The sequence below is a fragment of the Microcaecilia unicolor genome, chromosome 1, assembly GCF_901765095.1.
Source record: "Microcaecilia unicolor chromosome 1, aMicUni1.1, whole genome shotgun sequence".
Lineage (NCBI taxonomy): Eukaryota > Metazoa > Chordata > Amphibia > Gymnophiona > Siphonopidae > Microcaecilia > Microcaecilia unicolor.
The window spans coordinates 205,848,365-205,870,934 of NC_044031.1; the positions used below are offsets into that span (position 1 = coordinate 205,848,365).

The 22,570-nt window shown below is 44.0% G+C and overlaps 1 long non-coding RNA gene across 1 annotated transcript; it reads right to left on the reverse strand.

Annotated features, from left to right (window-relative positions):
• Positions 1-1,720: 1,720 nt before the first annotated feature.
• Positions 1,721-20,579, reverse strand: LOC115460164. The gene is made up of 3 exons (XR_003940393.1): positions 20,569-20,579; positions 19,231-19,238; positions 1,721-1,836 (listed from the first exon to the last, which is right to left on the reverse strand). It is a non-coding gene; the product is annotated as an uncharacterized LOC115460164 (long non-coding RNA).
• Between the last annotated feature and the right edge of the window lie 1,991 nt (positions 20,580-22,570).

The window sequence follows — 22,570 nt, forward strand, 5'->3', positions numbered from 1 at the left end:
CTTTGCATTGCGTCTAAGGCCCTGGTATGTTAGTGCTTGTTGCTCTGCTGCCTAGTTTTGAATCCTTGCCTTGATTCTTGTCTGTTCTAGCCAGTTAGTGTGTAGTTAGATTAGGTTGTTGTTAGTTTGCTAGTCTTGTCTCTGGGTTTTAGTTTTGTGTTTAGTCCTTGTCTGTTTGTATCCTGCTGGCTGCTTTGCAGCTTTTAGTTCTGTGTCTTGTTAGTCAGTGTTTTGTTCCCTGTTTCAGTGGCTGCTTGCAGCTTCCAGTTTCTGTCCCCGCCTTGTGTTGTATTGTCTAGCCCAGTTTTCTGCCTTGCTGCCCATGTTCCTTCCTTTCCCCTCTGACACTCAGTCCCTGTGCTGCCTAGCTGTTATCCAGCTCCTGCCCTGTCCTGCAAAGTCCTGTCGGCCACCTGAAGCTGGGAGCTTAACTCCTGGTGGAAAGTGGCCAGGTACAGGTGAAGCCTAACTGTTGTCAGAGTTCTGCCTTGCCCCTGGTTTGGGGTGGTTTTGCCTGCCACTGCCGCTTCTCGGCAGTGGCCCAAGGGCTCACAACCCAGTTCCAGCTTTGAAAACGTGACAAAAGCAGACAGAGTCAGATAACTTTATTGTCATGACAATCTTATCTATGTTGTCAAAGTAATACCTATAGCAGTTACAGTACAAAAAAAAAAGAGAGAGAGAGAGATTGGGAGAGGAATAAAGAAGGAAAGGAAGGGGTGAGAGGAATAGAAAGGGGTCACTGGTGAGGAGATGCAATGTTGCTCTGAAATGCTGGAAGAAGCAGAAAAGAGCAGTAAAGGGAAGAGAGGCTGGGTGATGGGGGCAGGGACTGATAGTGGAGTTGTGGGAGAGGAGTAGACACAGGCTGTGAGGGTGAGAGGAACTTAGGAAGAGAGCATGGGCTGTTTGGGAGAAGGTTGCTAGCAGAAGAAGACATGATCTGGGAGAGGGGAAGAGCAAGCAGAGTGCACACAAGCTGTAGACAGAAAAGATGTAAAGAGATGGAGAGTAGCTGTGTGGGACTGAGAAAAGAGCGGCTTAGTGAAATGGTGGTCATGGAGGAGAGAACAGACAAAGGTGAGAAAAGAATGAGAAGTGGAGAAGGGAATAAGACTAGAAAAAAGAGAGATGAGAGAAACCATCCAGAGAAAAATATACATTGAGGAAAGAGAAATAATGATGACATGAGAAGAAGACCTGGAAAAGAATCATTAAAAGAAGGAGCATGAGGACAGAGAAAAAAACCAAGGGACTGAAGTTAAATACAGACACAAAGGCTGGAAAATTGTTTTAGTTTTTAGTAGTTGAATATGAAGCATTTGTCTGTGGAGACCTTTAAACTACAGGTTCTTGAGGTTTCTATAAAAAAGGACATTAAATTGTTGGGAGTATGGTTGGACTCAAGTCTGACTATGGAAAGTCATGTAAATAATTTGATTTGAAAGACTTTCTATAAGTTGAAATTACTTAGGAGGTTAAGATATTTTTTGGATAAATATCATTATCCAGACTTCAGTCCTTTCTTTGCTTGATTATTGTAATATTTCCTTTCTGTTAAACAATTGCAAAGCTTGCAGATTTTACAAAATGTTTCTGCAAAGTTGAGTTTGGGGTGGGGAGCACTAAATTTGATCATACTGCACCATTGTTACGTGAACTACATTGGTTAACTGTCCATACAAGAACTGAATTTAAACTTTTGACAAATGTTTTTAAGATTTAATATGGTTTGTGCCCCAATTATCTGGTATCTTTAATATTGGTTTATCAGCCTTTTCGTTGTTTACGATCTTCAAAAGAACTGCTTCTGGCATCTCCAACTCATCTATGCTGCTGCTTAGTTAGTACCAAAAACAGGTTGTGGGTTGTGTAGATGGGCTAGGGTAGACTGGAAGGCACAGTGTGAGTGTGGTGTAGAAGAGCTAGGAGTAGGATGGTTAACTGTGGCGATGAGTTGGGGTTGGGGGAAAGAGAGACTGGTGGGATTTGCAGTGCTACTCCTAGCCAGCGGCGCAGCAAGGGCGGGGCGGTGGGGGCGGTCCGCCCCGGGTGCACGCTGCTGGAGGGGTGCAGAGAGCAGCCGCACGCCTGTCAGCTCTGCTGTTTCCCTGCTCCCTCTGCCCTGGAACAGGTTACTTCCTGTTCAGGGGCAGAGGGAGCAGGGAGCCAGTGGAGCCGAGAGCCGCGCGGCTGCTCCCAGCAGCCAAGAATGCACCCGGGGGGGGGGGGAGGGGTTTGATGCGCTGGGGGGGGGTGTCGTGCTGCACCCGGGGGGGGGGGTGCGCATCGGCGATCCACCCCGGGTGGCAATCGACCTAGGATTGTCACTGCCCCTAGCATTTCATTACCCATAAGTCCTCTCTAAGTGTGCACCACCTGCTGTGCTCTTCGTTTAAAGACGGTCTGGGCAGTTGTGTTCACAACCCACCATGCTTTAATTTCCTTTATATGGACTTGGTAATTTATGCCGAGTTGATCACCTCCAATCATTTTGAAAAGTTGGCTCCTATACCAGAGAGTCAGGGCTGTCACACTGAAATAAGCATTTCTAGTATCGTCAAAATATAATTGGCGATGCGATGGAATAACCATGAGATTATGTTGTGATGAACAAAGAATATGAGCTGGAATATACAGTATCAGCAGATTAAATGGAAAGGATGGTAACCCAGAATTTTAAAAAACCCCAATGGGTAATAAGGATATTAAAAGGGATTCACAAGGAAACCAGAAATCAGTGTTTTTTCATCAAGAGGGGGGGGCAACATGATCATATTTTTTAGTTCCAAAAAGCATCTTAACGGATGCATTTTGAACTAACTGTAATTGTTTAATACGACAGAGCTTACAGCCTTAGAGTAATGAGTTACAGTAATCCAGGCATAAAAGTGCTAAAGAGTGGAGAAGCAAATGACGAGTATTATGATCCAAAAGTGAATGGATATTGCATGCCAGTATTAGCATTGAACATTTACATCAGCCATAGACCTGGCTTAACTGTGGGCATGTAGATGCAGCAAGGACACATGAAACCTAAAGGATTCCATAAATTACACGTGTGAGTGGGAGCTCCATCTATGTCCTACCCATATACATACACCCCTCTTACATTTATATGCAGTTGTAGAATAGCACTTAGATAACCCACTGACACTTTTCTGAATAATAATACTCTTGTGTGCATAACTGCTAGTGTTCTATACAATTACATGTACACAGAGTGTGGAAATGTGGCCACCTAGATTATTGAATAGCCCTTAACATGTGATTAGGCAAACTGTATGGAGTACATGATCTATTTCTATCCTCGTGTTTTATGTCTCTATATGTCTTTTTAATATATTTATAAATGTCATGTATATATATATATATATATACATGTCAGACCTAATAGAACTACCACCCAGGAATGCAAAAATATCTTCTCGCACATTCCTTAATCTTCATCCTCCCAAGTGTAATGGTCTGAAATACAAATTAATGCACGCATCTACCTTTTCCTATACGAGCACGCAACTCTGGAACACGTTGCCACGTAACCTGAAAACGGTCTATCAACCGACCAATTTCCGTAAACTACAGAAAACCTATCTCTTCGACAAGATATATCACAAAGATCAACATGTGTAACTGTATAATCTTTAAAACTTCTAGAATTGTCTTATAATGTCTTTTGCTTTAACACTATCATGTATTTCACCACCATGTAACACATAACCCTCTGTAAAACCAAATGTATATTCTCTTCTATTTCCAGTACCCATGTTGAATTGTAAGCCACATTGAGCCTGCAAAGAGGTGGGATAATGCAATAAATAAATAAAATAAATTATCTAGAAATAGGAATAACTAGTGGGCTAACTAAATTTGTTTTGTCACAAAGTTATTCAAAGTTGTTAAATCGCAAGAGGATTATGAAAAATTGCAAGAGGACCTTATGAATTGGGAGGCAGATGACATTTAATGTGAGCAAGTGCAAAGTGATGCATGTGGGAAAGAGGAACCCAAATTATAGCTACGTAATGCAAGGTTCCACGTTAGGAGTCACGGAGCAAGAAAGGGATCTAGGTGTCATTGTTGATGATACGTTGAAACCCTTTGCTCAACGTGCAGCAGCGGCTAAGAAAGCAAATAGAATGTTAGGAATTATTAGGAAAGGAATGGAAAACAAAAATGAGGGCATTATAATGCCTTTGTATTGCTCATGGTGAGACCGCAACTCAAATACTGTGTGCAATTCTGGTCACCGCATCTCAAAAAAGATATAGCAGAACTAGAAAGTGTACCGAGAATGGTGAAAAAATGATAAAGGGGATGGGATGACTTCCCTATCAGGAAAGACAAAACTGGCTAAAGCTCTTCAGCTTGGAGAAGAGATGGCTGAGGGGAGATATGACAGAAGTCTATAAATTACTGAGTAGAGTGGAACGGGTAGACATGAATCACTTGTTTACTCTTTCCAAAAATACTAGGACTAAGGGGCACGCAATGAAGCTGCTGAGTAGTAAATTTAAAACAAACTGGAGAAAATATTTCTTCACTCAGCATGTAATTAAACTCTATAATTCATTGCTAGATAATGTGGTAAAAGCACTTAGCTTAGCAGGGTTTTTAAAAAGTTAGGATAATTTCCTAAAAGGAAAAATTCATAAGCCATTATTAAGATGGACTTGGGAATATCCACTGCTTATTTCTAGGATAAGCTGCATAAAATCTGTTTTACTGTTCTGGGATTTTGCCAGGTACTTGTGACCTAGATTGGCCACTGTTGGAAACAGGATACTGTGCTTGCTGGACCTTCAGTTTGTCCCAGTATCATGGCAATGCTTATGTTCTTACGTTCTTACAAAAAGATCTAAAATTTTCAGAGCTAAATAGGAGGAAATAGGTTGCTGCCTTCAGTATCTTGTCTCCCTACCATCAGGCTTGCCCTATATGTTTTTCTTCCTAGCAAGTTACCCATTAAGCCATCAAAAAGCAGTGTTGAATTTCATTACTTACAGTAAAGCCCATCCCTTAATTAAACCTGCTGTCATCTAATGAGCAGGGACATAGTGTAGTTCAGGCACAAGATCTCTGACATCCACCACAGACTAATGAAAGAGATAATTCAACCAGAATGTAATACACTGTAAATTCCATTCTTTCTCTTCACAAGGCGCAAAGCAGTAATTACCTGAGAATCAAGCTTCAAGAATGATTTCAGGATTGCCATTTATGCCATGAGCATTCTGGTGAGGGACGAAGGGTGGGGGAAGCATGGAATCTATCTAGGACAATGACTTTTCTCACCTAGATACAATCCATTGCTGACTTCAGGTATGCAATAGCTTCTGTGAGGGAGTACCCCAGCCCTATCCCTCCAAGCATATGCCCTGATTTTCTGTTTTCAAGAGAGCTGGACTGGAAGGCACAACAATTGTCATCACATAACACATTGTTTTGCGTGAGTTTCATTCCTTTAAGCCAACATGCCAAAACAAAACGTAATGTAATTTGTCATCTTATTATGGAATAAAATTGAACAGCTAAGTGGCTTACTTGCTAACATGTTGCCACAAATACATGTTGGAGATTTTTATTGCTCAGGCTAGTGGTAGACCCCATCCAGCTAAGAAAAATGCAATTCAGCCCTGTTCTGAGGAAGAGTAGTAAAGCGTTTCATCCAGGGCCGCCGAGAGCCAGAGCCGGGCCCGGGACAAGGCCCCCCCCCAGGCCCCCCCCCACCCACCCCACCCGAGGTCGCCGGGCCCCCCCTCCACCCGCCACCGGGCCCTGAGCTAACCTCCGCCCTCGCGGACGTTACCTCAGGCGAGGGCGGGACACGGAAGGAAGGAGTGGGCTGCCATGCTGCTGCTTGCCACGAAGGTGGTGAAAGGAAAGGAAGGAGGCATTTAAGGTTAGTTAGTTCGGGAGCGACGGCGGGCGGGCCTGACTGCGGTGGCGCCGGGCCCCCTCTGGAGGCCCGGGCCCGAGGACTTTTGTCCCCCCTGTCCCCCCCTCTCGGCGGCCCTGGTTTCATCCAGTGGTGTGCTGGTAAATGTTTAACAACAGGCTCTCTCCCCGGTCCACCTCTGAGCCCCCCCCCGTCCACCTTTGCGCCCCACCCTCGTCCACTTCTGCGCCCCACCCCCATCCACCTCTGCACTCCCAAAAATTGCAGAGCTGGCTATAGCCGAGGAGAGAGCTTGGGGGGGGGGGGGGGCAATGCATTACTCTCCCCAGGAAAAAAACCCAAAATGATCCCAGGTTCCAATCTAATTCATGTTTAATGTGGGATAAAATGCCATAAATAAGTAAATAAATATAAACTTTTAATGTTGAGCACCTGATTCTCAAAGTGGACATATTTCAAACACTATAATGAAAATAAAATGATTTTTTCTACCTTTGGTGTCTGGTGACTTTGTTTTTCTGATCATGCTGGCCCAGTATACTATTCTGCTGCTATCTGTCCTCTTAACTCCGTTTCCAGGGCTTCCTTTCCATTTATTTCTTTACTTTCCGCCTTTCTTCTTCATTTCTTGCTCTACATCCATAAGTAAAAGCTGGGTCCTACTCCGCAGACTTGACTGTCCAGTGGATCCAGCTTCTGCCTATTTTCTTCATCCATGTGCAGTTGTTCTCCTCTCTTCCTTTTCCCTCATCTCATCTCCTTTCTCACTCTTCCCTTCCCTCTCCTCCATCCATGTCCAGCAACCCTTCTCTCTCCTGCCCTCCCCTCCATCCACCCATGTCCAGCAACTCTCCTCTTACCTCCCCTCCATCCACCCATGTCCAGCAACCTTCCTCTCCCCCTGCCGTCCCCTCCATCCTCCCATGTCCAGCAACTCTCCTCTCCCCTGCCCTCCCCTCCATCCACCCATGTCCAGCAACTCTCCTCTCCCCTGCCCTCTCCTCCATCCACCCATGTCCAGCAATTCTCTTCCATCCCCTGCCCCCTCTATCCATCCATACCCAGCAATTCTCTTCTCTCTTCTGCTCCCCCTCCAGCCATCCATACCCAGTGATTCTCTTCTCTCCCCTGCCCCCCTCCAGCCATCTACCCAGCGATTCTCTTCTCTCTCCTGTCCCCCTCTATCCATCCATACCCAGTGATTTTCTTCTCTCCCCCTGCCCCCCTCCAGCCATCCATACCCAGTGATTCTCTTCTCTCCCCCTGCCCCCCTCCAGCCATCCATACCCAATGATTCTCTTCTCTCCCCTGCCCCCCTCTATCCATCCATACCCAGCAATTCTCTTCTCTCCCCTGACCCCCTCTATCCATCCATACCCAGTGACTCTCTTTTTTCCCTGCCCCCCCCCAGCCATCCATACCCAGTGATTCTCTTCTCTCCCCTGCCCCCCTCCAGCCATCCATACCCAGTGATTCTCTTTTCTTTTCTCCCCTGCCCACCCCTCCAGCCATCCATACCCAGCGATTCTCCTCTCTCCCCTGCCTCCCTCTATCCATCCGTACCCAGCGATTCTCTTCTCTCCCCTGCCCCCATCCAGTCATCCGCACCCAGCAATTCTCTTCTCTCCCCTGCCCCCCTCCAGCCATGCGAACCCAGCGATTCTCTTATCTCCCCTGCCCCCCTCCAGCCATGCGTACCCAGCGATTCTCTTCTCTCCCCTGCCCCCCTCCAGCCATCCGTACCCAGTGATTCTCTTTTCTTCTCTCCCCTGCCCCACTCCAGCCATCCATACCCAGCAATTCTCCTCTCTCCCCTGCCCCCTCTATCCATCCGTACCCAGCGATTCTCTTCTCTCCCCTGCCCCCATCCAGTCATCCGCACCCAGCAATTCTCTTCTCTCCCCTGCCCCCCTCCAGCCATGCGTACCCAGTGATTCTCTTTGCTCCCCTGCCCCCTCCAGCCATCCATACCCAGTGATTCTCTTCTCTCCCCCTGCCCCCCTCCAGCCATCCATACCCAGTGATTCTCTTTTCTTTTCTCCCCTGCCCACCCCTCCAGCCATCCATACCCAGTGATTCTCTTTTCTTTTCTCCCCTGCCCACCCCTCCAGCCATCCATACCCAGCGATTCTCCTCTCTCCCCTGCCCCCCTCTATCCATCCATACCCAGCGATTCTCTTCTCTCCCCTGCCCCCCTCCAGCCATGCGTACCCAGCGATTCTCTTCTCTCCCCTGCCCCCCTCCAGCCATCCGTACCCTGTGATTCTCTTTTCTTCTCTCCCCTGCCCCCTCCAGCCATCCATACCCAGCGATTCTCCTCTCTCCCTGCCCCCCTCTATCCATCCGTACCCAGCGATTCTCTTCTCTCCCCTGCCCCCATTCAGTCATCCGCACCCAGCAATTCTCTTCTCTCCCCTGCCCCCCTCCAGCCATGTGTACCCAGCGATTCTCTTCTCTCCCCTGCCCCCCTCCAGCCATCCGTACCCAGTGATTCTCTTTTCTTCTCTCCCCTGCCCCCCTCCAGCCATCCATACCCAGCGATTCTCCTCTCTCCCCTGCCCCCTCTATCCATCCGTACCCAGCGATTCTCTTCTCTCCCCTGCCCCCATCCAGTCATCCGCACCCAGCAATTCTCTTCTCTCCCCTGCCCCCCTCCAGCCATGCGTACCCAGTGATTCTCTTCTCTCCCCTGCCCCCTCCAGCCATGCATACCCAGTGATTCTCTTTGCTCCCCTGCCCCCCTCCAGCCATCCATACCCAGCGATTCTCTTCTCTCCCCTGCCCCCCTCCAGCCATCCGTACCCAGTGATTCTCCTCTCTCCCCTGATTACCTCTGTCGAAGCGGCTGTGTCATTAAAAGCCCTGCCCATCTCTAGCCTTCCCCTTCGTGAGTTCGCTCCCTCAGAGTCCCGCCCTCGCAGAAAGAGGAAATGACGTCAGAAGGCGGGACTCTGAGGGAATGAACTCACGAAGGGAAGGCTAGAGACGGGCAGGGCTTTCAATGACACAGCCACTTTGACGGAAGTAATAAAAATTATTTAACCCCCCCCCCCCCCCAAGGCGGCGCAGGCAAACGAGGGCAGTGGTGGGAGGTGAGGTAAACGGGGTAAGCATGGCTTGTGGCGCCCTCCTGCCATGCTTACCTTGTTTACCGGAGCCGGTTTGCCCTGCAGAACAACCAGCTCGCAAGATCTTAAAAAATTTAACAACCGGCTCTTGCGAGCCGGTACGAGCTGGCTCTATCGCACTACTGGTTTCATCTTTTAGGTCAGTAGTCTTCGTTAATGTTTAAGTCAGGACTGCTTTGGGTCCAAAAGGGCTGACAAATTTCTTCCCACATGAAGTGATGATACTGACCAGTGTGTGTCTGTGACATCCATTCCTATCAATCTACCCAAAACTTCCAGATGACACATGAGACCTTTGCGGAATTGCTTATCATAAGTACATAAGTATTGCCATACTGGGACAACCTGAAGGTCCATGAAGCCCAGCATCCTGTTTCCAACAGTGGCCAATCCAGCTCACAAGTACCTAGCAAGATACTAAAACAGTACAATACATTTTATGCTGCTTATTCTAGAAATAAGCAGTGGATTTTCCTCAAGTCCATTTTAATAATGGTCTATGGACTTTTCCTTTAGGAAGCCATCCAAACCTTTTTTTTAAACCCCTCTAAGTTAACTGCTTTTACTACATTCTCCAGCAATGAATTCCAGAGTTTAATTACACATTGAGTAAAGAAATATTTTCTCCGATTCGTTTTAAATTTACCACTTTGTAGCTTCATTGCGTGCCCCCTAGTCCTAGTATTTTTGGAAAGAGAAAACAAACGATTCATGTCTACCCATTCCACTCCACTCATTATTTTATAGACCTCTATAATAGCTCCCCTCGGCTGTCTTTTCTTCAAGCTGAGGAGCCCTATCCACTTTAGCCTTTCCTCATAGGGAAGTTGTCCCATCCCCTTTATCACTTTCGTTGCCCTTCTCTGTACCTTTTCTAATTCCATTATATCTTTTTTTGAGATGCAGTGACCAGAATTGAACACAATATTTGAGGTGCGGTCGCACCATGGAGCGATACAAAGGCATTATAAAGTCCTCATTTTTGTTTTCCATTCCTTTCCTAACAATACCTAACATCATAATTAAGCCACACCCAACCCCCACACAGTTTATAGGCCTGCAAAATAACATCAGACTACCTAAGCAGGCCAGGATACAGGGTGGGCTTAGCTTCCCCTATGACACTAGCAAACATGTAAAACCTAACAGCCAGTTGAAAATGATTTTCGGCACACACACAATTTTTTTCTTCCAAATTTCATCCTTAGCCTCATCCTTCTTCTTGGTGGACCCATCTTGGGGAGGATTGTTGGGGTAGAGGTAGGGGTGGGGTTCCTTCTAGGGCATGAGGTGATTCAGTCCATGTGGCTCGTGGGTCAAGGTCAGTTAGGGGTACACACAAGTCCCTGGCTTTTTCTCCAGTCTTAACCAGGGAGAAAAGAGAGAAAGATCTCTTTGCTGAGGCCCTGTGAACAGTTATATTTGATAACCTGTGAGCAGTTATATGTGCTGATCTCCCCAGGTACTATGTAGATAGAAGATAGTAGATAGTTTTATAATTGATTCATATTTCAGTTACTTGTTACTGTTTGCTGATTGCACCTTTCCTGTTCATTGTTCTAATTTTTTCATGAAAATAAACATTTTTACTTTATTGCCTCTGCTTGTCTGGACTGAATAAGAATCCTGGTGGTTTTTGTGTTGGGTCTGTCAGTGCTTTCTAGGATCTGTGGGACCACTGGGAGTGTGGGCTCAATAACCTAGAAATCTCTGGGGATAATTTGAGAGTGGGAGACTCGCCCAGAGGCAGTTGGGACCCAGTCGGTGGGAGGAAGGTGCTAGTGTAGAGCACAAGTGGCAGGTGCAGGCAGAACTAAGCTGTGCTGAGAATAAACCCTCTAAGTGGCCATAGAGTAGCCCCAAGTGGATGGCTAGGTGTTTCGTGACAGTGCACTAAAATGAAATAACTTGGACTAACACAAAATGTCCTGTGTTATTTTATTTTAGTATGCTTTAAAACTAAATAACGCACAACAAAATGTTTAATTTATGCTAAAGGTTTTAGCGCACACTAGACAAAATGAAAAAAAAAGAGCAATTGCACATATCCATTAAGCACTCTCTGAGTCACCCTTAAATATGACCTGGAATTAAAGATTCTGCTATGGGAGGTTCAACTTCTCTTGTAAGGTACATTAGCATACTGCAGACTTGGGGCCCGGTATTCAAAGGATTTATCTCCAGAGGTCTCACCAAAAAGGTTTACATAGAAGCACTATCACCTCCCTTTTCTTGCTATTATTATATAAATCTTGTTCTCCCTCCACCCTTGTTTACCTCAATAACCTTCTTATCCCTTATTCCCTCTTCCGATGACTATGCTCTGCTGACAACAATCTACGGGCCCTACCCCCACCTTCACATCTTCATCTTAACACCTCCTTTGACTCAGTTTTCAGGTACCTTGGCCCTAAATTATGGAACAACTTACCTCTCAACATCAGGAATCAACCAACTCTTGCAGACTTTAAACAAGCCTTAAAAACCCATCTGTTTTCATCCTCCTTTCCTAAAAAAAATTAACCTCGCTATTTCAACCCCACTGGTGCTTTTCTTCCTTTCTCTTAAACACCTATAGAGGCTTATTTTCAAAACACTTAGGGGTCCTTTTACTAAGCAGCAGTAAAAAGGGACCTGTGCTGGCCTCAGAGCATGTTTTTTTACATGCACTGAAGCCCCTTTTACTGCAGTGGGTAAAAGTCTGTTGTTGTTGTTGTTGTTGTTGTTGTTGTTGTTGTTGTTGTTTTAAAAAATGGCTGTGCTGCAAGTGAAGCACTTTCCATGCGGCCATTTTGAAGGGAGCACTCACTGCCACCCATTGAGGTAGCAGTAAGGGCTTCCGCGCTAACCCAGCTGTAACTGGGCAGCTTGCTTCACTGTCCAATTACCAGAAATGAATGCGCTGGGGGTGGGAACTACTGCTCGGCTGCTGAGGTAGCCCGGCGGTACTTCCGGTTTAGCGAGCAGTAAGCCCGCATTTGGCTTACTGCTGCTTAATAAAAGACCCTCTTAGACTTATTTATTTAAACATTTCTAGTCTGCCTACAAGTAGGCATATCACAAATCAACATATATAATAAAAAACAATAACAGGCACTGGAGTATACAATATTCAAAAAATAACAAGCAAAATCAGTCCCATGCATGTTAAAAAGTTCCTTCCTTGTCATCAATATCAGACCAGTCCAGACCAATGGGTTATGTCCATCCACCAGCAGAAGGAGACAGAGAAAATATTTCCAAGTACTTTGCCTCTTAAGTGTATTATGCAGCCTGGAATGCTGAGTATTTTCTCTGTCTCCTAGCGGATGGTGTATGGATGTGCAGCTCCTGTTGGTGTTAGCTGGCTTGTTCCTACCTCAGCTCAGCTGGCTGTTAGTTGAGCAAGGGGTCTGCTGGTAGACCTGATTTAGGTTCCTTTAAGATGATACTCAGACTCAGTCCTCCTGAGTCCCTCATCGCCAGCTAGGGGATACGCAGTACTGCTGGGTCCCTCCCCTCCCCTCTCATGCCAGAGGTCTGTGTGGCTCCGTGGACTTTCATGTGGCATGCTACAGGCTTGTGGTAGCTTCTTCTGACGAAGTACGTACCTTGGTAAATTGTGAAATTCTTCTTCCCATTCCTTTTGGGAGGTAAGCTGTATGGTTTTTAAAAAATGATTTTTTACTGACTTACTTTTTTCTTAGAGCTGTGCTGGTTTCCTGTGGTTTTTTGCTAGCAGCTCAGGGCTCTTTGTCAGTCTGGATAGCACACTTTTGCCTTCTTCTTTTTTGGCGAGCTTTAGTGTGCTCTTAACAGGCCTTCTCTTCTTGCCGTGCCTGCCTCTATTTTGGCTGCCTTTCCTTTTTTCCGCAGCTTTCTTTGTCCCGCCGAGGCCTCTGTTTCCTGCAGCTCCCAGGGGTTTCTGACTAGGAGTGAATTTCAGATATTTCTGCTCTTTCTTTTTCTGGATGTGCTCTGAACTAGTGCTGGTCCAGTTCAGGCCTCTGGGAAGTGCGTGGCGATGCGTTCCAGACTGCTCCTTCAAGTCAGGATCTTCTTCCCTTGTGGGCTGTGAGTTTCTGCCCATCCTCTGGGGACCCGCCTGTCTGTAGCAGCTGGGTTGCTGCTGCGGTCTCACGGGAGGACTTTTCCTCAGCAGGGTCTGGCTGCATTTTGTGCCCCTCCCTCTTGGCCATGCTGTTCTCTCTCTCTCTCTCTCACATTTTTTCCCCACATGGGGCATACCAGCGGTAGTGGTCCTTAGCCTGGGCATTTTCTCTGTGCGAGTCTGTCTGTTTCTGTGGTGGCCCAGTGGTCTGAGCCAGTCGGACTCTTCTGTTGCCAGGCACGCTCCGGTGGAGGTGCATCTGTCCCAGGGGCGTAGCCAGACACCCAATTTTGGGTGGGCTTGGGCCCAAGATGGGTGGGCAGAAGAACTCCGCCCTTTCCCACAAGTGATTTGGTCTCTCCCTCTCTCGCCTGCATGCCATATGGTCTCTCAAACGTCTCCCCCCCCCCCCCCATACCTTTTAAATAGCAGATTTTCACTGGCAGCAAGCAGCAAATAATACACACTGCTCATGTTGGCTCCACAGCCTTCCCTCTAATGCAACTTCTTGTTTCCACATAGGCAGGAATACATCAGAGGGAAGGCTGGTATGCAGGAAGGACAGGAATTTTTGGCTCGTGGGGCTTGGGAATCCCTATCAAACACTTCATAGGTGTGCTGCTACTGGGTGGGCCTGAGCCCTAAGTAGGTGGGCCTGGGCCCACCCAGGCCCACCCTTGGCTACGCCACTGTCCCTTGCAGGTCTACAACCTCACTTTCCTGAGGTGTGCAGTCTCTTGCTGGTATAGCAGAATACTTTGTTTGGGGAGCAGATCCTTTTCTTAGGTTGCTCTTCCTTTCCTTTTTCTGCCCTACCTTGGGAGGTCTGGATTTCACCCATCTTTTGATATCAGGCTTTGCTTCACCTCTGACTGTTGGGCCTTGCTATGTCGCAGCTGGCCAGACCAGGTATTTTCTTCAAACAGTTGCGAAGTGTTATGCCTTGCTTACTCTGGCGGGTTTGGACCTGGCACCCTGTGTTGAGCCTGGTTCCGTTCCTGGAGATTGTGCCTAGCCGTCTCTCTCCTTGTCCAGTTGGGTTCTGTCCTATGAGCCAAGGGTGGCTGTTTGGCACAGATTGTCTGTGGCCACTTGGTTCCTCTGGAGAACCCAGATGAGACTTCTACTGGAATAAGTGGCTTCCTCTTCTTTCTTAGAAGTGGGGACATTCCGTTCACTTTGGTCTTTTGTCTTGGACTGGGCACATTTGTTTTCAGTCAGTGATCTTAGATCTCTGGCTTTGGTCCGCTATCTCAGTGGGAGGCTTCCCCTCTGTGTTCCCTGGTGGGCATGGGAGATGTATGCTGCTGATTTATGATCTGCTTCTGATTCCTTGGGAGATCTTAGGCTTGTTTTACACCTCCATATGTCCTCATTGGGGGGATGTGAATCTAGGGTCCATCGGTTGAGGTCTGAGCCAGTTAAGTTCTTCCAGCTGCTCCTTGTTCACTGTTGCTGTGGAGTTCCGACTCGAAGGCAGTTCGGAGAGTGTACAGTGTTTTCTTTCCTCTCTGTCTTTGATTGTTGGTCACTGTGGGTTGTCATCTCCTCTCTGCTACATTCTTTACAGTTGGAGCTGGGTCTTTCTGGCTTCCATGTTTTGGGTCTCTCTCTAGGTTTCTTTCTCAGGCTCCTCGGAGCTTCAGGGCTTTTGCTCTCTCCATGGTGTTTTCACCTTGCTGTCTAGAAACCTCTGTCTTCTTGCTTCTGTCAGGGTTCTGTGGACAGTTCCCTGTACTGGGGTTTCTTTCGGAGAGATTTCTTGGTGTCTGTATGGACATTTTTCTTTGTCCCAGGGGGGCTGGTGATTTTTATTGTCCTGCCCTACTGCTGTGACTGCTTTGCTACATCCGGTTGGTCTGGACTGGTCTGGTATTGATGACAAGGAAGGAAAAATTACGTTTCTTACCTGATGATTTTCTTTCCTTTAATCATACCAGACCAGTCCAGACGCCCACCCTGTCTGTTTTCTAGATTTGCTTCCTTCTCCCTTCTTCTAGGGCTCAACTCAGCGTTGGGGATTGGATCAATTTTTGACATCTGAAAGCAGAATCCTTTTCAGGAGGATGGGATTTGCCCTTATTCTCCTTGCCACTTGTGATGCCAGCTCTGGACAGCTCTTGATTATTTTTCCATGATGAGCTGGTTCTCCTACTACAGGACAGCATCGGCATGCCAGCTGGAAAGTCTGATTGGTGCTCCTTCTTCCTTTTCAATGGGTAGTTTGGCTGCTGTTGGTCGTGCAAGGGTCCATAAGGTGTCCCATCTGGTAGTTCTTGGAGTGCCGGTAAGCTCTGTTTCCTGTTTTCTTGTTTCAGGCAGTAGAGAGCACCATTGCTTATTTGAAATACTGAGCATTCCAGACTGCACGATACCCTTAAGAGGCGAAGTACTTAGAATTGTTTTCTTTGTCTCCTTCCACTGGTGGGTGGACATAACCCTTTGGTCTGGATTGGTCTGGTATGATTAAAGAAAAGAAAATGATCAGGTAAGAAACATAATTTTTCCATAGTAGCCTATAGAACTTTGTAGGTCTAAGTGCTTTGAAAATGAGCCTCTTAGTGGTGTAAAATGCCTAGACACCTATGTGCAGGCCTTTGGCGGTATATCAAGTATACTGTAATAAAAATACAAATAAAAATAAAACAATTCAAATGTGTCTACCATCTTACAGATTTTTGTGGCAAACTGAAAAAAAACCCTCATTTTTCAATAGCCCTTATGCAATATTACATATCAAAATATTGAAAAGTTCTAGACCAAGGACTGGTCTGTGAGGCACACCACTGGTAATGCCCCTTTCCTTTAAGTCAACCCCATTACCACTATCCTTTGTTGCCTCCCACTCAACCAGTCTCTACTCAGTAAGTCATTTTAAGGTCCATACCATGGGCACTCAATTTATTTATGCCACCTATCTGGCATCATGTCAGAGACCTTGATAAAATCCAAGTATACTACATATGGTGGTTTCCTCTGATCCAGTTCTCTGGTCACTGTTTATCTTTCTGCCCTCTCCCAGGTATAAAGGTGCTAGTTACCTGTAACCTGGACTGTCCAGCATTCCAGGGATTATGGTCCTAACACCACCAGGTGGAGAGACAGAAAGTCAAAGAAGGCTATAGTAATATGAGAATAATCAGTAATTGTTTATTACACTTACCAATCAGGACTACGATTAGAATACGTAATATAATGAATTAATTCTCAAAATGAGACAGCAACCGGGACACAAACGTGACCTCTGACATTAGCTCTCTGATTGCCTCTGTCCATGATTCTCCTTTTATACCCTTTTCTCTCATAGGCTAGTATTGGAAGTACAAAGTCAGCATAACTTAACATATTAGAGCATATTCTAGTAAATTCTATCTTACATAACATATTTGCTTATCATAAGTAAGGTCAGTAAGGTTATCCTACTTTGCAAAAACCATCTTCCCAGCAACCAAAGTTGTGTCTCTTCATTATCTGCTTTCATGGTCAGCAGCAAATTTCCCCTTACATTACTACATTCATGTACAGTATTGTCCTGCCACACATATCTCTGTTATGACTCCATATCTGCCTGTCTCACCAACAGAAGGGCAAGCTGACATGAGATTCACATTCTGTGTAATTATTATTTAGCTTCTCATTGATGCTTAACCTGTTCATAGCCTGTTCACAGAGGCCTAGCTTTGCTCATAATTCTCAGTTACTGTTGTAAAGTTATTTTATGGTTCATGACCTGCATGTCCCATATAAACATCACCCAAAGAAATTGATTAGTTTTGCCTGACAAGTTCTACCTCTGCTAAAATTGTGCTGCCTTGAACCCAGTAATCCACTAATTTCAGAAACTCCACTATCCCCTGTTTCAGCAGCAACTCCATTAATCTACTCACCGTCAATGTCAACCTAAGTGTCTACTGAGATGTAACCAAAAGAATATCCATCTTCACTCAAACAGAAAGAAAAATGCAATCCAATTCCTTCACTTTTTATAGTAATAGTGAGAAATGGACATACAAACTATTTCAGCTATTTCAAATTACCTTAAACATACACAGTTAATTTAATAGCACTACAATCAACTGTGTGCCCCCACTATCGTTTTCAAGTCATGCTACACATATTTCTCAGTTCTAATACCTCCTAAGTAGACCCCTTTGTAACAGTTGTTTGGAAAAACTACAAATTTAATGATATTTGTCCAAAAGGAAGTCCAAAACACCAGGTGCTTAACTGAACCCTACATCATTCTGACAGATTGTATGATCATTTAAAAAAAGGAAAGATTTTACTGTCCAAGCTAGCTGCTCTACCAGCCACAGGACCATTAGAGGGAGATAAAAGAGGCATTGGGTACTGGAAAATTATTATCATCCTCACCAACCCCCCCCCCCCCCTCTTTACAAAGCTGCAAGGGGGGGGGCAAATCATTCTGACCAGAATACTTTAGAAATAAGTGCTAATGCAATAAAAATAAAACAACAAAAAAAAAAGAATATAAAGCAATACCTTTTGGATTGCACTAATATATTTTTGACTACCTTTCAGGAGCTAATCCCTCCCCCCTTCCTTAGGTGGGACAGAAAGTGCAAAAGATAACAATATTAGAAAATAAAAATGCATTCTAATGATAATCTAACAAGTCAACCTTGAAAAAAGATAGATTTTTGAACATATATCACCCTAAACCCTTCAAACATTACTGATATATTAATAACATTTTTATGATTTGGACAGAAAAGACAAACAATTTCATAACTCTTTCCATGCATTCTATCCTTCAGTCAGATTCAAAATTGACTATACAGAAAAGGTTAACAGCCATCAACAAACATCTGTATCCAAGAAACCAACTGACACATATAGCTACTTTCACAAATTCAGCTTTTGCCCCCTTCCATCAAAAAAAATTAGTTATACACACCGAGGCCACACAATACCACCATATACACTCTGACCCAACAGACGGATGACCACCTCAAAATCCTGACTGAATCCTTCAGACATAAAGGCAACAACCCCAAATCATCTGGCATGCAATCCAAAGGTGGGGAAAACTGAGAAAAAGCATAAAAGATCTATAACCACCACTGTAGAAGCATGAAATCTAATTAAAGAAGGAAATATTCCCTGTTTTGCCAATACTGGCCTTCAGAAAACCACTCAAACTGAAGTAAAAATTAGTGAAAGACAAGTTTCTACCAGAAGGTCAAAAACAAGGGGGTGGAACAACACCCTGCAATATACCACACTGCCAACTGTGCCAGCACAACCGGAGGACCCCACAGTTACCCACATGGGAAAACCATTCAGCCTCATATTGTGCAGTCTAGTGGGTTCATGAGAATGATTTGATAGATTTTGTTTCTACAATTCACATTCCAAGAATGAGTTCATTGTTATGAATTTATAGAAGAATCACCACAAAGTGCCACCACAACATCAGCACCAGAAGAGCAAATCCATTAACAGAATACCTCCCATGAGCATGCGAGAAAGAAGTCCTTTCTTTCTTTCTTTCTTTCTTGCATTTGGAAGTGTGTGGATGCAATTTTTAATATTCAATTGCATTTCAAGTGTGAGGCTTTCTCCAGCCCACTTATATTTCCTGTTTAGTACCTGCATTTTTGTAGTATGATATTTTATTGAATTTTAACACATTAAAAACGGTAGAATAAAGTGTATACACCTATAAATGCTCTAGTTTTGTACATTAATGTGTAACACAAGAAACCTCGAAAGTTTGATAAATCACTCACATGAGTTGGACTTGATGTAAGTAGTTAACAAGTAAGAAAAAATCAATATGCACTATTACAGCATCAATCTTATATTATAATATCTATTCCTCCTTAATAACAAAATGAGAGAAAAAAGAAATAAAAAAGTATCATGTTTGTGAATGTAATGTGGGCATCCTTCAATCCTTTCTTTCCAGAGTATCTCAGCAAGAAAAATCCTAGAATTAAAACAAGTGAGACCAGAACATTAACCCCCTAATTCCATAAAGGTCATTGAAAATTACGTGTGCAAATTTAGGCAATTTGTGTGCACAATTTAATAGAATAACAAGCAAATTAGTGCCAATAATTGACTTTTTAACAAGTAATTAGTGGCACTAATTAAACTTAATTGAATGTTACCTGTGTAAAAGTTAAGTGCGGGATATGCGCCTAAACTTTACAAACAGCCCGAAAAAGGGGGTGTGGAAAGGGGATGGTCATGGATGTGTCGGGACGGAACAGGAGCGTAGCTTTGAGTTATGCACGTACTTACAGAATAAGGTGCTGTGTAGATTGTAAGCTCTGTTGAGCAGGGACTGTCTTTTCATGTTAATTTGTACAGCGCTGCGTAAGTCTAGTAGCGCTATGGAAATGTTTAATAGTAGTAGTAGTACATAAATGTAGGTGCAGGCATTTCCACCATGTTTTCGTTTGTGCAAAATGCTGGTGCCTAGATTTACATGTGACCATAACACTTAAGAATAATTCTATAAACTGCATTGAACATTAGGCGCAGCGCTTAGAATAAAGCTTAAGTGGGTTTTTTGAGCCAAATTTTTAGGTGCCATATATAAAATCTAGCCTTAACTGACCTAAACAATTCCTGAAGGACACTATAAGGCTCTGAAAAGATCTTAAAAGGTTAAAATAATATCCTAGAAGCAGAGTCAGATCGCTAAAATTTTTTCTTTAGATTATTTTTTATTTTTATTCATTTATGACATTTATATCCTGCATTAGCCCGAGTAGAATTCAGATTCAATGTGGCTTACATAACAATTAAAAAAGCATGAACATGCTCAAAATATATTAACAGAAAATAAAATACATCATATAATGTTAGACCAGTAAAACTTGAGCTAGGAGCAGATGTAATCAAATACCTGGGGGCCCTGTTTACTAAGATGTGTTAGGGTTTTTAGCTATATTCCTATGGGTGTCTCTAGTATTAGCACACGCTAAAAATGCTAAACGCCTATAGCGCAGCTTCGTAAACAGGGCCCATAGAGGTCCTTTTACTAAGCCATGGTAAAAAGTGGCCTCTGGTAGTGTAGACACGGGTACTGGGCGTGTGCCGGGTCAGTTTTGACTGCATCTGCAAAAAAACCTGAAACCGGCACACGTCCAAAACTGGCCTGAGCCCTTAATGTCACCCATTCATCTAGCAGTAAGTGTTCATGTGCTACACATGTGGTGACCGGTCAGCGCATGCCAACTGCCGATTACCACTGGAAATGATGCGCATGGGAGGAAATAAATAAAGCAGCAGAAGAGAGGGTCCAAGAGTACATAAGTCCAATGGGCAACACAGAAAAGTACAAAGGGGCCTCCAAGGTTGGAAAAATGCAAAACTTTAATGGAAGGAGACCTGACACGGGCCGTGTTTCGGCACTCAAAGCACCTGCCTCAGGGGTCAAGAATGAAGTCTTGAGTATCAATAAGCATACAAAGCACATAATAGTAAACTCACTCTACTGCTTGCTAAAGTTTGTGCATCAAATTGTAGAGTGAGTTTACTATTACGTGGTTTGTATGCTTATTGATACTCAAGACTTCAATCTTGCCCCCTGAGGCAGGAAATAAATAAATCAATCATCCAGGTGTTATGGGTGACCACCAAATCTAAAATTACCACCAAGGGACATGGTAACTTGGCAGTAGTCTCATTTGTGCGTGCACTGCATGTGCATAGCGCATAACGCGTCTTTGTAAAAGGGCCTCTTAGTGATTTAAGCTAGATAATTGAAATATGGAGGAAAAGGTAGGGGCTAGAATTAGCTGGGATACACAGGAGTAGTGGGAGGTGGGATGAGGTAAAAATTAATGCCATGAGTTTATTTAAGAAGAGTGCTTTTAGCCTTAAAGGCTAGACTGAAGAAGTGAATTTTCAACAGACTTCGGAATAACAAATAATCATTGCTGCATTTGATGGTTTTAGGTAAGGAGTTCCAAATTTTAGTGCATTGATATGAAACGTTAACAGTATGGATTGATTGTTTTGTTGGTTACTTTCTTACAATTCTGGAATTGCAGGATAAGATACTCTCTAGATGATTTAGAGGAGTTATGTGAGGGTAATTCAATGAGGTTGTTCATGTATACAGTATTTGGGCCGAACCATACAAAATTTAGTGAATGAAGGTATATAGCTTGAATGATATTCTATCTTTTATTGGCAGCCAATGTGAATCATACAGAAGGGGAGTTGCTTTGGCAAAGCATGGCAACATAGTAAATGATGGCAGATAAAGACCTGAACGGTCCATCCAGACGTGCGGCAGTGTTTTGAGCAGTTTGTAGTTTTTTTGAGGCGATCCTCTTTAAGTCCTGTGTAAATAGAGTTGCAGTAATCAAATTTTGTTAGGACTAGGGATTGAACTAGGGTACACAAGACTGGTTTTGTGAAGAATGGTATTAGTCTCCTCAATTTACATAATAAATTGAAGACATAATGAATTGAAGATTAAGACAACTTCAAACTATACAATACTTTCTAAGTATACAAAGTTTCAGAATTATAGTACAATCCATTTTCCCCTGGATTCTAAATAGCACGACGTGAGTTGTGCACAAAATCCAGTCACATTTCTGGATTTGTGTGCACAACTTAATTAGTTAACAAGCCAGTCAGTGCCAATAATTGCAACTTAACAAGAAACTATTTACACTAATTGGCATTGATTAGGATTTATGTGCAGAACTGTCTAAGCGCATTCTATAACATGATGCATATACATTCAAAGTTGAATAGTTGTACTTATGCAATCACAGAGACGTATATGTTCCTGTGTTGCCCTGTTGATATTTTAGAAGTCTATTTTTCATGCTGCTTGTCACTGGCATATGAATGTCCATTTCACCATGTATTTTAGAACAGGCTCTACATTGGCAGATCCTGTTCTACGATACTAGAGGAACTTCATATGTCCTGACTTGAATGTCTAAATTCCGATATGGACAACCTTTCTAAAATGCTGCCCCATACTACTATATTGTATTCATTAGTGGAAAAGGGTGATGGACCCCCCCAACCTGCAAGTGTATCTCCAGGGTCATAGGAAATACAATCCCAAGAGCTTTAGTTACCAAAGTATATTGTTTCCCCAAATCTTTTAATTTTTGGACATTCCCACCACATATGATAAAATGAACCCTCCAATTTACATCTTCCTCTCCAACACAGGGCAGATTCTTCCAGTAAACCTTTATGTAAAATTTGAAGAGTTAAATACAGTCTCATCAAAATCTTAACTTTCATACTAACTCTAGTTAAGGAAATCAAGCCTTTAAAAAAATATTGTTAAGTAGATTGCCAGAAAGAGTCCTCTATCTCCTTATTTAAAGTTGTTTCCCAGGCAGTCATATATTTTGAGTTACACAAGATTTCTTCATCTCATGTAACATTTGATAAAGCTGAGAGATCATCCTTGCTGGTTTCTATTTCCCAAATAACACT